Raw genomic sequence first — 13,296 nt, forward strand, 5'->3', positions numbered from 1 at the left:
TGTAAAAAGTAGTATTTAAATTATTAACTTATCTTATTTTACTCAGAAAACCTTGATATTGGCCAATAAAAACATGTCACGTGTCACATTATTATTAAATGTATGCACTTTTGAAGTAAAATGGGACAAAATTGATAGTTTAGGTATCACTTTTGACTAAAAAAATTTATGTACTTTAAGTGAGAAAAGTGACATAATTTGGGGGCCAATTTTATAGTAATTAAGCCTTAAATTTACTATAATGTGATATATTTAAGAAATGTTATATTCTTTATATCTACAAAGCTGTGAACTTATAAATATGTTTATAATGTCAAAACTCTTGTTACCCCTTGATATTTCCAGAAACAATCATCTATTATGGGTACTTGATTCATCTTAATGCTATGAATTTTGGTGCTCTTTGTCATGTTTGATGTTGTTAGTTGTTGTATTTATTTATGATGATTCCTACATATTATTTTCTATTGTTGATGAAACTTTACTTTATAATTGGAATTGACCAGAATTACTTGGGATTTTTGTAATAAAAAAAAAAAGAAAAAGAGAATAAGCTAAGCTTAAGGGAAAGCTGAAACTTGATGTTGTTGATGTTAGTGTTGCATTCCTTGCTTGAGATAATTGACAACATAGCTTTAGGTAAAAATGTTAAAGGGGAAAAAAATTGTTGAGGCAAGTTTCTCAGAGTTGCACTTGGCACTGCTTATGTTTCATAACTTGTTTTTTTTTTTATTTTCTTATTTGTATGTCTGACCAAAGTATCTTGGTCATTTGCTTGCATCTTTTTGTGAATTTTGTGCAACCAATCTCGTTATTATAATTGGAGAATAGATTGGATCAAGTAAAATTACTTTTCAAGGGTTTTAGTGTGACCTACTTACATTTTATATTTAGATATGCAATCCAAAAAGATATGGGGCGACTTTATGAAGATTTCTCACAACCATTTGTATCATTATATTACGGGCAACTAATTTCATGAGATTTAGGCAGATTAGGATGTATTAAAGGCTAATTTGTGAAGATGGATTCATGATCTGAATATGGAAGCCTTATTCAACCTTGAAAGAGCTACTTATTGAGACAATTATGTGAGTAGTGCCGACTGCTCTTGTTATTGCACAGTCACATAACTTGCCTTATTTAAAAATTGACATTCCTTTGTACCAAAATAGTTGGACCATGATTTAGTTGATATTATGGGTGTGTGTTGATCCATATTTGAAAATAAATTTTGTGAAAAACAAATCTTTAAAGATTAGATCGATTTAAATCAAACAAATTGATAGAATAGACTAAACAACGGTTTGAAATTTGACGAAAGTGCTTATGTGGACTTTTTTATTAGTTTAATAACAAATTTAGCCTTTTAATATTTACATATTCTATCAATTTGATCTTAAATATAAAAATTCAACAAATTTAGCCCTTAATATTTATAAAATTTATCATTTTAGTTCAAATTCTAAAAAAAACAATAAATTTAACACTCGATATTTTCCAAATGCCAAATTTTGATTTTTTTAAATTTTGTAAACCCCAAACATATGTGTGCAGACAGATTCTGATGGAATCTGTTAGGGGGCCGGATAAAATTTTAATTTTTTATAGTTTATATATTTATAATTTATAAAGGATTAAATCAAATTTTTATAATTTTAAGGGGGATCAAAGTGTAATTTTACCTTTATTAATTTAAAATTTTTAAAAAATTTTAAAGGTCAAAAGAGTAAATTTACATTTTAAGGGGGTCGGGCCCAGGCTCCTTGTATTCGCCCCTGTGATGGATCATAGAGAAAAGATTCAACAATGGAGACCTGCATATGGGAATCGTGCTTTAAACTTTAAGCATTGATTGCAAGAGTAATGATAAAAAAACTAGATGAAACAGTGACAAAGAAAACGATGAATATGCAGTAATGTCAACAGTTCTAACTTCTTGATGCGGTAGGATGGAAGCCGGTAGTGAAAAGGACAGACTTAAGAATGTAAGAAAATAAACTAGATAACAATATTGCTAGAATAAAATACTTATCAAGATAGAAGGAGATCATATAGTTTTCAATTATTGAATTTTAATTATAAAATAATTTTTATAAACTATTTAAATTTTAAAATTTTAGTAAATTTTTATTTTGTAAATTTTTAAAAATAAAAATTTTCGTTATGCTTAGAATTTTTTAGAATTTGAACAAAATAATAAATTTTGTAAACATTGAAAGCTAAATTTATTAAACTTTTTATATTAAAATTAAATTGATAGAATGTGAAAATGTTAGACAGCTAACTTTTTATTATACCAATTAAAGAAAGCCTACATTAATATTTCTATCAAATGACAAATGTTTGTTAACATTTAGTGACAAAAAATTTATTTTCAAATAATTTAATGATTAAATTAAAAAATAAAAATTTTGTAACCAAAATAAAATACATGTAATAGTTAAATGAAGATATTTATCCTAAAAAAAACTAAAACTTCACAAGAAATATGGATTAAAAGTTCACAGCTAATAAAGAGCTGAAAAATTGACGAAGCAAAAGTGGTAAATCAATTAGGGAAGAATATGGATTTCTGGAATTATAATATCAGGGCTGGTTGAGTCATTATTTCACAAGAAATATATTATCATAAGAGAAATTCGCAACATTTCAAGTATCGGTACTTGTAAACATCGGGGCAAAAAAAAAACAGAAAAAGAACGAACTCTGGTATCAATATCTTTGTCTATTAAAATGTCGTTACCTTAAATAAAGATTGTCTTTAAATTATAGTTAAATGGATAGGTGAATTTGAGTTATCGAATATCGGTTTTGACCGATTATACAAAATCATTAAAGTCGTATAACAATTAAGAAATCACTATTCCCCAACTACATCACCAAAGATGTTTTCAGGAATCAAATATAATATAATTTGATTAGAGTCGTTGTTGATTCGAGTTAAAAAAATAGTACATTTAGTAGTATCAAACATAGAACAAGCAAGGGGTGAAATCTCGAAAACAGAAAACAAATTAGCAACCAAAATTTCAAGAAACATATTGCGAATGGACAATATCTGTTGTACTTTTTCCGTTGAAACCAAACAATGATTTGTTTAACATTCTATATTTGCATGAAAACAGTTCATCCACTTAGCAACAATTAGCTATAGAAAAGCTACATTATCACGTAAAATAAGCAAACTATAGGACAAAAATCAATTACTTCTTTGTTTAATTATTTAATTTTTTTTGTCAGACTTCCCAGAAAAGAACTTCTGTTTGATTACACTTTCATCTAGATTTCCCAAGAGCATTATAATCAGTTTGATAATTTTAATTTCAATATATAGTATTGTATTCAATCTAGTAATTTCCATTTTCATGGTGGAAATGTAACCTGTTGGATCCAATCTTAAAAAGTTCAATTTCATATAGGGCAAAGCTAGAAATTATTTTTAGGTTTAATTTTTAATAGCTTATATCTTTATAATTTTAAATGATTAAATCAAATTTTTATTATTTTTAAGGGGTTAAAGTACAATTTTATCTTACTAATTTAAATTTTTAAAATTTCTAAAGATTTTAAATAGACAATTTTTTATTTTAGGGAGAGCCAACTCCTGCCAGCCCCCTAGATAGGTCACTGATTTCATACCTTTTTGTCACTAAAGAGAGCGAAATGAGAGAAAATGAACGGGATGAGATGAGATGAAAGAGAAGTAAAATAAAGGGAAAAAGAAAAAGGAAAGTTAAAAGAAATAGTATAGGGGTTAGTTGTGAATTTAACCTATTTTTTTGTTTAAAATGATTATTTAATGTTCCATGTTAGCTTGTTATTACATCATTTACTACAATTAACAGCTCAACAATTAAAGTGTTGCAAATTGATAATATTATTAACCATTTCTTAATAAATTATAGTTCAATGACCAAAACGTAATTTAAACTATACATTCTATAAAAATTAATATAGTTAATAATTATAATTAAAAATAACATTTATAAAATAGTTATTTTGAAATAGTATTTTATTGTAATTTTCGAATTAAATATATAATAAAAATTAAAATTATTTATTAAAATTGAATTTTTTTTGGGAAATAATTAAAATTGAAAGATTTAGTTTCTATCTGAAATGTCTAGTTTACCCTTATTTATTTCTATTACTCTCGAAAAGTTGAATAAAAATAAGATATAGATACGATGAGGGAAGGAAAATTTATACCTTGGGAGTTGGGGCCGTTGTGCAACTGTAACGACCGGACCTAGTGACGTGTATGCCACGTGATGTGCATGTGCTTATGGCATGACTTTTCGGCCATCACCATCCCTAGTGTATCTCTAGTGTCCATGCGCCCCCTTAGCCTCGATAGCTCATGTTTAGTCTATTCTAATAATTAAATTAGTATAATGAGTTAAAAATATAAATATTCGATAATTCAAAATATGTAAAATTAAATTATTACAATATAAATAAATTTAAAATTAGAATAGTTTAGATTAAAATTAATTAATTGAATTAAAATTCACATATAAAAATAACATATTGTGAGGCGTAAAAACCTACACATATAGTTATGCATGATGAATATTAAATTTAAGTATTCAAGACCTAGGACCTCTGCCTTTACTAATTGTCTCATTGCTGAAACTATTTAAATCACCAATATATTCATTTCAACTAAAGTATCTTTTATAAATATATTTTTCACTTTCGAGGATTAAATTATAAATGCAACTTAAAATTTTGAAAAATTTAAATAAAATTATTAAATTAAAAAATAGGTTTGAGTAAGAAAATTAAGTATATATCTTAATTTAGATAGAGCAGTAATTAAAGTTCTTATCAAATATTCATGTGACACTTTGTCATCCTATTTCCCATCTTCAATATTGTATGAAAGAAAAAGTTTTATGAGGTTCTGGAAATTAAATATAAATATATGTTGGTTTTTATGTTTGAAAAGATTATATAAGAAAATAAAAAACAATTATGTGTGTATGTATATATGATGGTGGGGCCTCATAATATAAGATAATTGATATGGGCAATAGCACCCAACCCCATGATGACATCAATATATTGTTGGGTTGTTGCTATTATGTTGTGTGTGGGGTGTCCATGCATTGTAACCACGAGAAAGTGCCGAATGAAACTAAACCAATGGGAAAACTCAGAGCATTCTAAGCTCCATTATCCAAATAAGAAAGAGAAGCCCCATCTCTCTCTATATAATATATATAATCAAGGAACAAACAAAAATTCATTAGATAATTATATGCTTTGCTTTGGGACAACCCCAAAATGTTGGGTTTTTTTTTTTTTTTGAAAGAGTGATGTTTTATCTTTTGTTGTTTTGGGAGACCCACTTGGGTCATTAAGGACAAAAGAACACGAATCTAACCCCTAATACCAAAAGGAACTTCACAACTTTTCATGGAAATGACCAAATATATATATACATAGGAGCACTCGTCCACAATGTTTATATTCTAGACAGAAATGCCCTTGCATAAGTTCCAAAAAGATGTTTTTGTCATGTTGCTTCTTCTCCACCATGAAATTTGAGACAAGTCCATCTATCTTGGAAGAACGGGTGGGGAGCTTGGGGGGCAATTAGGTCATACACTTAAAAGTGAACGTGGGTAGTATTGTCAACTAGTGGAAGAGATTAGCAATGGGCGAGGATTGGTGTTGGGGGGAAATGTTGATATTGATGTTTTTCTACTCCAAGACAAGACAAAGGCACATGGAGAGAGAAAGAGGGTAAGAGAGGCTCCCCTTTTTTTTTAATCAAATATCTAATAAAAAACATATCGAATTTAGTGGTGATCTTAAAAATTTTGAAAGTTTTTTACTCAATTTTGTTTATGTTAACTTTAATGCTCGAATAATTCATTTTATTCTTTTAAAAATATATTCTACACTTTTATTACTATAAATTTAAATAAATATATTAGTTTTATTATTGAAATTTTAGTTTGGGTTAGACTAGTATTGTTAGTGCTAGTTATAGCTGTAAGTTTCAACATTAGTTACAACTTAAAGGAAAAGTGGTGTAATATTACAATTTGCCTTATTTGATTGGCTTGTTTATTGGACCTTTAATTGTAGCTCTTTGAATACTTTTTAACAGCACAATGATGAAGACTTTAAATGCAAGAATCAAGTCAAGTAAGGATTGGATTTAGTCTTTCAATACATTGAAGTTTCTTTAAATAGAATATTTGATATTTAAGAAGTTTGATGACTAGAAGATCTCTGTCAAATATATACTTTTTTGAATACTTTTTTTTTTTTGGAATTAAAGATTGATATTGATTGTAACTGAATAAGCCTTTGATGCATATATAGTGAATGTCTTGTTTATATTAATACATACGAATCATAGAACACTTTATATGTTCAATTAGTAATTGTTTTTTTTTAGTGTAAAATTGTAAGTAAATTGAGTTGTGTTCATCAATTTGCATTTTACCTTTCGGGGAAAAGACTTGAAGAGAGAGAGATCGTGTTCTAAGTATAAGAGTGAGGTTGCAACTCGGTGAATTAGTTGAACTTATATCACACCTTGTATTTGTTTACAGTGGATCACTCTCTAAGTAAGGCCTAGCAGATGTAGGAAGTTTCTAAACTACATGAACAATTTTTTCGTGTCAATCTATATTTTTCTACTAATAGTTACTTCATCTAGTTGCAGTTGAACGAAAATCTGACAAGCAAAACTCATAGAATTTTCAATTGGTATTAGAATGAGACACTTGATGTACTAAGTGGAGATTCTATCGTTGATTTTCAATTGAGATGGAAGTTCATTAGTTACTAGACCCCTATGTTGGATGGCACAAACTATGTTTACAGCAAAGCTAGGATGATGGCTTTTATAAAGTCCATGGATGAAAAAGCCTGAAGCTCAAATTTGACTAGTTTGAAACCACCAACAATTGATATATTTGGTGTGTTGACTCCCAAACCTAAGGTTACTTGAACTAGTGAGGAGGAAAAATTGGATAGTGAAAATTCCAAAGCTATCAATACAATCTTCTATAAGGTTAACTCTTAGAAGTTCAGGTGAACTTCTAATTGCACCACTTCTAGAGAAGCTTGGATAATTCTTGACACTGTTCACGAGGGGACAAACATTGCAAAGAGATCCAAACTTCATATGTTGACTAAAAGATTCGAGACTTTAAGGATGTAGGAGAATAAGTCCCTAATGGAAGTTTATACAAAGCTTTGTGATATTTCAAATTAGGCTTTTACACTAAGAAAGGAACAATCAAACTCAAAGCTTGTCAAGAATGAGCTCTTAGGTTTATTGCAAACCTTTGCGATAAACCTTGATTAGAAAAGAAAGAGTAAAGGCAAAGGTAAGAAGACATTACTTTGCAAGTTATAGCCCCTATTGCAACTAAGGTTGTATCTATTACAACATATTTTTCATTGGTATCGAAAATGACGGTTTTGGAACCCCATTTCTGATATTCGAGTCTATAAATGTTATTATTTAATATCTATGAGATTATTATTAAGTTTTATTAAAGTTTGGTCCCTTAATTTTTCCAAATTGATAGTTAATTTCTTTTATAGATATAGAGAGATCTAATCCGTGTCATGATTTATGAGCTAATGGAATGTTTCATTTTTTTCGTAATAGAAAACAATGGGTTGAAATATCTATTGATATTCTACAAGAAGTATTTTATTGAAGGCTTAAGTTATTACTCAACAAATAAAAATTGAAATTATGAATGGGCGAGATCAATTCAGACTAAATTTTAAAATTTATTGCTAATGATTTTTAATTAACTGAAGGATCAAATGAGCAATTAGGCCTTTTATTATTATTAGTTAGTGGAAAATGGAGGTGAAATCCACCATATTTGATTAGTAGCCTAATTAAATTGAGTAAATTATGCTTAATTAATTAAAACATGGTTAATTAGTATTAAACAAAGTATAAAAGTAAATTAATTGGTTGTCATCTTTTATTTCCTTCCTCTCCATGAATGCAAACAAAATAAAACATATTAGCCATTGTTGAAGGCTCAAAGCTATTCGATCTTCAATTTTAAGGTGTTTCAAATCCTTTACTTGTAATTTTATGTTTTTGAGGTATTTCTAAGCTAGCCCACGTACTAATTTGCAAAAATGATAAAGTTTATAAAATTTTTCAAATTGATACTAAATTGTTATTGTAAATAGGCCAATTTGCCCGACCCCCTTTGAAACTCAAAAGTAAATAAAAATAAATAAATAAATAAAGCAAAGTCCATTTAGTTAGTGTCCTATAACAACCCCAAACAGTCCACTAAAATTAATACCCTAGCCCATTTACAAAACAGTCCCTCTAGCCCAAACCTAGTGGCCCAATACCCAATTAACCCTAAAACCCAAGTTATAAGGCCCAATAGGCCCAATGTCTAAAACAAAAGATAAGACAGAAACCCTAACAGCCTTGGCTTGCGCCGCAGCAACCCCAGCAGCCTCCAGGCGCCGTACAACGTTCGTGCCTCCACGTTAACAGCCCTCGTATGCCAACACAGTCTCCGTACGACGCCAGCGCGCACTCGTACCTGCACACCAAACACAAAGAGACAACAGACGCAAGAAAATAGCAAATTTTTTTATATTTTTATTTCTTCTTCTCTCGGCTATAAAGTCGGATATTTTTCTATTGTAAGGGTTCGGGTTTTTTTGAACCAACGCAATACAAACAAAGAATATTCACATATCGAAATACAAAGAAAGAGCAGCTAACGCTTAAAGGTTATCCCTGTTTCGACTCATTTTCCCAATTTCCTTCGATTTTCCCTCATTTGTATTCAAAAAAAAAAGAGAAAAGAGAAGGCGACAGTACCTCACGTTTCGGCCATGGTTTCCCTTTGACTTCGCTGAAATCGAAGTTCAAAGGGTATCTTCAGGCTAAGAGCCTTTCTTTTAGAACCCGAGAACACTGGTTGCCGTTCGTGGTGGCGCATCGGTGCCTTGGAAAGCCTTCGGGGTGGGCTTGAGCAAGGAAGGGCTAGGGTTACATCGAGGACGGCTGAGGGAAAGAAGGCTAGGGCATTGCTGCTAAATGGCCTGATCTAGCCCTTTTATAGGATCAAAATACGGTGCCGTTTTAAGCCCATGTGAATGGCACCGATACGATGTCGTTTCAGCCTATTCGACCCGACCCGGTTTGTTACCCCTGGGATCCGCACATTTATACGGAGAGGGGTAATTGCGCGCGAGGCCTCTTTCATTTTCGCGTGTTCCCAGCTGCTCCTGCTACATTTTATTCCTTTTTTTTAATCTCCCCCTTTAATTTGCATTTGTCATAACGCAGCGTTTTGGAATCAGGGGTATTTTCCCATTTGATCCCTGAGAATTTTCCTGTGTGACGCGCTAGTCCTCCTTTCTTTTATATCTTATTCTGTCTGTAAATCATCCTTCTTATTTTAATATGTTTTCGATTAAATTTTTTTGTAGATTCATTTCATGTGATTTTTTACCTATTTCATGTTTATTTACCTGTATTAATTACATTACTTGTATCATTCACTTACTTATTACAATTCGGGCAACTATACTTTTATACTTTGCATATTACCTCATGTAAATGTCTCTTTTACACACTATTATACATATATACTTGTACTTTGCATTAAAGTTGATTTTATTTCATATATATATATATATATATTATTCATTTATATTATTTTTATATATACGCATGTTTTTGAACTTATCCTTGTATTTTATTATATAGTCCTACATAATATTTTTTTAATTTATTATGCATACATTTTCATCGACCCTATGTTTAATCTATATTCATATTATTAAATTTATGTATTTTACGCACATGGTTCTCTTCACACACATATATATATAAGTGTGCCTTTAAAATTATTATATAATTTATTATAAAATTAACTTAATCTTGTACGTATCTCTATGTCCCTTTTATAAATGATCATTCTCAAAAATTATTTCTATATATTTTATAAATCTATTTTTGGGCATCATGTTTTGACATGCATTTTATTACTCTTTTGTATCATAATCTCTTTATTATCATGAATTTTATAAACCTTTAAACGAATTTGTGTTTAAAACATTTACATCTACGTACTATTCAATTCAAACTTTCATTCTATAATGTCTATTTCAAAACTATATATATCTAGCCCTAGTTTCTTTTTTTACATATACAAATTTGCCAACCTATTTCATGTGCCCATTTATTCGTTGTTCTTAAAACAGTTTCATACCATATTGCTTCTTTGGTTTGCATTTTGTTTTGTGCCTCTAATATTAAACATTTTATTTCCCATGCATGTTATCGGTGCATTATTCATTTATTCATCGTTTCATAGTAATTATTCTCTATGCATTATTGCAATAGGATTACACTTTTAGGTTAGCTATTTTCAATTATTAGTTTGTTAGTTGATCGTATCTCATATATGTCTTTTACCCCATATCATCGTTTCACTTGATTTTTGAAATGTGGTTTTATAAAACCCGATTTTTATGATTAATTTCATCTTATTTCAAATCGAGTTAATACGTCTTAAGCTAGCTTTATAATCATTCATTCAAAAATTCTTCAAAAACAAAGACGAGATTCGTTGTTTGGCAATTCGCGGAATCGTGCCCTAACGTGTTGGGTTGCAATTTTACGTTTGCTCAAAATAACCGAATATCACTTTAAAATTTCATTCATGTCTTTTAAAATTCTTCAAAACGAAGACGGGATTCGATATTTAGTAATTCGCGGAATCGTGCCCTAACATGTTGGGTTGCAATTTCGTGTTTGCTCAAAATAATCGAGTATCCCTTCAAGATTTCATTCACATCTTCTAAAAATTATTTAAAACGAAGGCAATATTTGAAATTTAAAAATTCGAGAATCATGCCCTATCGTGCTGGGTTGTGATTTCTCGTTTGCTCAAAACGATCGAACATTCATTTATATTCTCACTCATGTTTATAAAAAATACTTAAAAAACGAAGACGATGTTCAATGTTTGGCCATTTGAGAATCGTGCCCTACCGTGCTGGGTTGCGCTTTTTCGTTGGTCCGAAACAATTGAAGATCCCTTCGAAATTTCACTCACATTTTTTAAAATCTTTCAAAATGAAGGCGATGTTCGATGTTTGGCGATTTGAGAATCGAGCCCTATCGTGTTCGGCTGCATTTTTTCATTTGTCCAAAATAGTCGAATATCTCCTCGGAATTTCACTCGTATTTTTTAAGGTGAGGCAATGGTCAATGTTTGGAAATTCGAGGAATCGTGCCCTACTGTGCTGGGTTTCAGTTTTCCGTTGGACTAAATAGTTGAGCATCCTTTTGTGATTTTCAAATTATAAATTTTCGGACGTCGAAACAGGAAGATTTTTGACAATCAATTCGGGTTATTCAAATGTTATTAAAAAAGAACCACATTTCAAAAACATTTTTAATTTTAGACATAAGGACAATATTTAATCGATTTGGTACCAATTTTTGGCGTAGTGAGGGTGCTAACCCTTCCTCATACGTAATCGACTCCCGAGCCCATTTTCTCACACTTTCGTAGACCATAATCGGTGTTTTAGTAAACCGAAAATATTTTATTAAAATAACCAAATTCTTAGGTGACCCGATCACACCAAAACAAAAGGATCGGTGGCGACTCCATATTTCTATTTTCCAAAAGGTCGATCCCATCCTTTTTATTAAATTTAAAATTTTTAAATCAAGGGATGGTTTCGACAGTTATATTTTAAGCTTAAAAGTGAAAAAAAAAGACTAGTTTGTAAAGTTTATTTGCTAGTTTTTGAACATAGGGACTAAAATGTATAAATTTTAAATTTGAAGTGAAATCTCTATAATTGTAGATAATAGAGGGTTATATAAGGATGTAAATTTGGTTTCGAAACTGAAACTCAAATTTGAAAGTTATGGCAAATTCAGTTTTAGGGACTAAATTGAATAAAATGTAAAATTTTAGGGGGCATTGGAATAATGAAATTGAACTGACACGTGCTTATAATAGGATGATATAAGATGTCAGGAATTGATAAATTGAATTGAATAATTGCATAGATTGAAAATTGAACCAAATAAAAAATAATCGGGGAAAAGACAAATTGTTGAATAGTCCTTGAAATTTCAACTTGTTTGTTGATTTAACCAGGTAAGTTCATATCGTCTTATTGTATTTAAATTTTTATATACTGGAATTATGAATTTGTATATGTTTAATAATAATTTGAACTATTTGCAATTTGATATCAAATGTGAGATATGGACTAAATAGTAAAAAAAAGATTAATTGACTGATAATTTTTATATACTAGCATGTTACCTATCTGCTATGTTCATAAATGAACATGATTAATCTGAATATATCTGAATATGTGTTATGATGTTTGCATGTGATTTGGGGTGGGTTATGAATATGATATGGAGGAATTTCTGGCGGACTATGCTATACGATTTTGGCAGTTTACCCACAAAGTCTGATTCTAGCAATTAAAATACATTATCCATTTCTAACGGCTTTCCGCATTGTATATAGTTGGCAGCTCGACTGCATAATTTTTTAGTGGTATATGACTACTAATCATGTGTGTTTTGGTTGGATGGGTACTTAATGACCCTAATTGATGTGTTAGGTGGACCGATTTGACTATGTTATGTTTTTGGCCTTGGCACACACTAGGCTTTTAGCTTACCCTACTATTTTATCTTTTAAAGTAATCCTCAAGGCTAGGATTGGGCGGCGTTCAGAAACTTTGAGTCGGATTCTCATAAACAAACTGGTTTTTATTTTAAGGTTTATCTTGATTTTAAAACATGGACTGCTTTTCATTCTGTTTATAGTTTTGGGATTTTGGTGGGTTGTGGTAAGCTACTTTGATTAAACTGTAGGATTTTTTTTTTTTGTTAACTAACCGGGTCGCACATTTGTTTTCAAAGTTGAAAATCGTGAACTTTTCAGCTGCAATTCATAATAGGCAAATTGAGTTTCTGAAAGATAAATAAGTTAACAATATGTTTTTTTTTTAAATCAACTGGATAATAAATGACGAATGTTTTAGAAGACTCTCGCTTAACAACGGTAAAGTTTTTTGAAAATAAGATAGCAAAACAGGTTTTGCAAAAATGTTTATACAAGAACAAACAATGTTTAATAAAGCAAATAAGTAAATTTCCGGGTGAATGATGTAACTTTTAAAACCTGGTCATAACATATAAACCGGTTTAGAGGTGATACTTTATCACTTACACAATTTATTTTTCTTAAGCAATTATCAATGTAGCTTCCAACA

The sequence above is a fragment of the Gossypium arboreum genome, chromosome 6 (assembly GCF_025698485.1).
Source record: "Gossypium arboreum isolate Shixiya-1 chromosome 6, ASM2569848v2, whole genome shotgun sequence".
Lineage (NCBI taxonomy): Eukaryota > Viridiplantae > Streptophyta > Magnoliopsida > Malvales > Malvaceae > Gossypium > Gossypium arboreum.